Source organism: Phycodurus eques, unplaced genomic scaffold, assembly GCF_024500275.1.
Source record: "Phycodurus eques isolate BA_2022a unplaced genomic scaffold, UOR_Pequ_1.1 contig_606, whole genome shotgun sequence".
NCBI classification, from domain to species: domain Eukaryota; kingdom Metazoa; phylum Chordata; class Actinopteri; order Syngnathiformes; family Syngnathidae; genus Phycodurus; species Phycodurus eques.
The window spans coordinates 1-4220 of NW_026904602.1; the positions used below are offsets into that span (position 1 = coordinate 1).

At 38.4% G+C, this 4220-nt stretch overlaps 1 non-coding gene across 1 annotated transcript; it reads left to right on the forward strand.

Annotated features, from left to right (window-relative positions):
• The first annotated feature begins 302 nt into the window (after positions 1–302).
• On the forward strand, positions 303–416 carry LOC133398937 (U5 spliceosomal RNA). The gene has a single exon (XR_009768134.1). It is a non-coding gene; the product is annotated as a U5 spliceosomal RNA (small nuclear RNA).
• Positions 417–4220: the final 3804 nt, after the last annotated feature.

Consider the following 4220-nt stretch of genomic DNA (forward strand, 5'->3'; position numbering starts at 1 on the left):
CTACATACTATATATGACAACCAAACTAAATTTGTTTACGAATATGGATTTTCTTTTTCTATTGTTTTGTGTTGTCAAGTCATAATGGCTGATTACACAGAGCATCAATACACACACAGAGCATCAATACACGTTTACATTGTCTTTTTGCGTGACAGGATGAGAATATTGGAGTATATCAAATGTAGGTGGATTTTTTTTATTCGTGTTAAAAAAAAAGTCCAATTGTTTGAATTTAAGACCGTATGTTAAAATGGCATGGCGGACAATGACATAGTCCGCTTCGCTGTTACCAAAGCAGTTCACTCTTGTTTCTTTTCAGATCGTATAAATCTTTCGCTTTTTACTAAAGATTTCCGTGGGGAGGAACAACAAGAGTCTATCTAAATTTTTTGATGATCTGTGAAAGCGGAGCTTTCGCTTGTTGTGAAAAGTTAACTTTGTCTGAAGAGATCAAACTGTTTCACTCATGATTTAGTATCAAATACATTCATCTGGTTGGGCTGCGTGGTCCAATATAAAGAAACGATGACTTCTCAAAGACGAGCAAAGGCATTTACGTCAATGGTGATCGCTGACAACTCGAGGCAAGCCCCGGATAATACAGGAAAAAAAGAAGGCGTAAACAATCATGTATCCAAAAGAGCACTGTTAACAGAACAACAATCTCATCGGAAACAAGAAAATACCGAGAAATAGAACAAATATCCACTGCAAACATAATTATCTACGTTGAAATAGAAGAATAATTGTTAAATATATTGTAGAAGTTATCATTTATTTGCTTAGCTTGCATGAGTATTATGGACGATTTTGAGAAAGGAAGATGTCTCGCTTCAAGATGATGACTCAGCAGGAATCATCAGAGAGAAGGACGTGGCCGGGACGTGGCAGGTGTTGGTCCCATGTTTTCACCTTGAAACCCCATCCTTAGTGTGTTGTGTCTTGTAGCTTAGTACGTTATGAGAGAGATTTAGAATTTTAGAAACCTCCCTATTTTCAAATAAATGCAGGAGCGACGGGAGAGATTGTTTAGAGCGTGATGAGAGGCTGTAATCTGAACAATCTCCCATACGCCCTCCTCATGAGAAAAAGAAACCAGCGTCTTCATTCCTTTTGTGTCTATTTTTCATAATGTTGGGTAAGATAAATCCAACATTAAATTGGTCCTTCGAGCCGGTTGTCAATATACCCGAGGATTCCAGTTGTGGAGCCGACATCCAGTTAAGAGACCGTGGCCACGGCAATTGAGACCCTTTCCGGGACTGGTCTTCGTTCTCCTCAACTGGGATCTGAAGGTTGACGACAATCCACAGGATTGAAGACGACTTTGGTGAGTTAAATTTAAAAAAATTTCAGTAAAAAGGACGGCGGAGTTCGACAAATCCCGCGAGGACGGCGGAGTCCTGTACGTACTTCAATTCCGTGTTTAATAAACCCTGTGAATACTAGTCAATGGCGGGTAAAATAAAGAAACTAGGAAAGTTTCGTGGCGTCGTAGTTAAATTCCGTATAGGACGGCAGAGTCCTCTAACGAGCTTTTGACAGACGTAGTTAAATTCCGTATAGGACGGCGGAGTCCTCTGATGAGCCAGTGTGAATGAAAACTGTTTGAATGAGAGTGTAAATGGGAAATGGGAAACCACTAGGTTTTTCATTCCATACCAAAACAGTGGGAAAGTAAAGGGTGGACTTTTGTGGATGCAAAGGCAAGAATTCTCCACTCGAAGAGTTGAAGTGAGAATTACCACAGAAAGTAAATTTGAATCACCGTCCTACTGTAAAGAAACAGTGTTCAAGACTACCCTAGGTAGTATTACACTGAACCAAATTCTTTCAAATGGGGAAAGGAAGTCGTGAAATAAAAAACAGGGATACACTGCAGTGTAAAGGTTGGAAGTTCATTAAATTAAATAAAAAAAAAAAAAAAGACAACAAAAAACAGGATCCTGATAAAATTTAATATTTAGAGACAGGGATAACTGAACACGGCTTTAATGGTTGGTTAAATACACAAAAAATCAAATTATATAAAATAAAAGAGAACACGGACAAACTACCGCATGACTAAGCCAGCCTGCTTCCCAACTCAACAAATCCTCTTGTGTAACCAGGATATGAAAAAAAGTTACGACATGAGACACCTGATAAAATTACTTTAGATTATCTGTACTCAGACAATGAAGCAAAAGTCGCGGTAGGAATTATTTTACCAGACAAATTAAAGGAACTTTATAAAAATGCAAGTGTCCCACATATTTCATTGTGCAAAGATTATGAGTCACAGTGGAAACATATGGGAACATTAGTAAAACAAGGACAGGAGACAGATGATTGGCAGCAAATAGAAAACAAACTGGAATACAGTGCGTCAACTGGTCTAATTAGGAAGGCGATGTTTTGGACAATACAGGGTGATGAAGGTAAACACATGCATCCTGTTTGATTAGACCAAATGATCTTCACTGAAATTGATGAAGAAATATTTTTTTTAAAAGTTCAAAAAAAAGTATTAACTACATCAAATTACCATTTGATGTAGGCCTTATTAAAGGGGCTTTACCAGTACAAATTAGACCCAAAACAGAATATAGACCAGGGATTCGTCAATATCCATTAAAACCAGATGCACATGAAGGAATCAAACCGGTAATTTAAGCACTAATTAAGGCAGGAGTTATAGTGGAGTGTCCAGAATCACCATGTAACACACCCATTTTTCCCGTAAAAAAGGCCCCACCTTCAGTGGGTTGGAGACTTACAGGCAGTAAATACTGCAGTAATTCAGAGAGCAGCATGCGTACCAGATCCACACACATTGTTAAATTCATAAAGACCAGAGGCTACTGTGTTTCCAGTAGTGGACATAAGTAATGCATTCTTTTCTGTACCAATATAAAAGAACAGTCAATTTTGGTTGACATTTACATTTGAGGGCAAAACAATATACATTTACTCGATTACCGCAAGGTTACTGTGAAAGTCCAACCATTTATTCACAAGTTATGACAACACGCATGTCTTCTGGTATTTCCAGATGGAGAGACATGCAAAGATTCATTGGCCTTACTGCATCATCTAGCAGAAGAGGGACATAAAGTTAAAAATAAATTGCAATGATGTAAAAGGCAAGTCAAATATCTAAGCCATAATTTAAGTGTAGGAGGAAGGACTATATTAGAAGACAGGAAAGCTATAGTCTTAAAAAATCCTAAACCACAGACGAAGAAACATATAATAATCATTTTTAGGTCTGACAAATTATTGGAGAGCATGGATTCCAAACTATGCAGAAATTGTTGCACCATTGTCAAAATTAATGTATGAAGACAACCTTAAAATGACATCACCTGTTTAATGGAATACAGAGGCAGAAAAGGCCTTCTGTGACAATCAACATTTGGTGTCCAGTGCTGCGCTGGCCCTTCCAAATTTAATGATAAAACATTCTTTCAAATGGTAGATAGTAAAAGCTATTACATGACCTCCGTACTTACACAACAATACGGTGATAAGCTAAGACCAAGGGCTTATGTTTCGACTAAATTAGACAGCGTGACGTGTGCATTACCGCATTGTGTCAGAACAGTTGTGGCAGCTTCGATGGCAGTAGAGAGCAGTTCCACAATTGTGTTATTTTTTAAGGTCCCACATACAGTGTCTACTCTCCTATTGCAAACGAATATGCCATTTTTATCACCTGCAAGACATTTATCTTGCATGGCCATCTTGCTGTCACAAACACATTTGACTGTTGAGCGATGCACAACCTTAAATCCAGCCACACTAATACCCTTACCTGATGAAGGCACACAGCATGATTGTCAGGAATTGGCTGAACAAACTGCTGAATTAGTAGCATTAACCGAGGCATGCAAACTAATGATAAATAAAGACGTTACAATCTAGACTGATAGCCAATATGCGTATTCCATAGTTCATGTGTTTGCGCAATATTGGGATAACTGTCACGTACGTGGTTAGGGCGAGGGCGAGTAACACAAGGCAAGAACATGGTGGACCCAATTGCAGGGAAGCAGGGAGGCAAGGCAGGAGTGCGGGAGTCTCAAAATAATAATATTTAATCTTCAAAAAGGGAAAACTGAACAAAGTCCCACAACAGATACCAAACCAAAGTAACAAAGAAACACTTGAATATCTAAAACTGGAAACAAACTATGACCTGTGAGAAAGACGTGGAATAGATAGGGAAAATGACA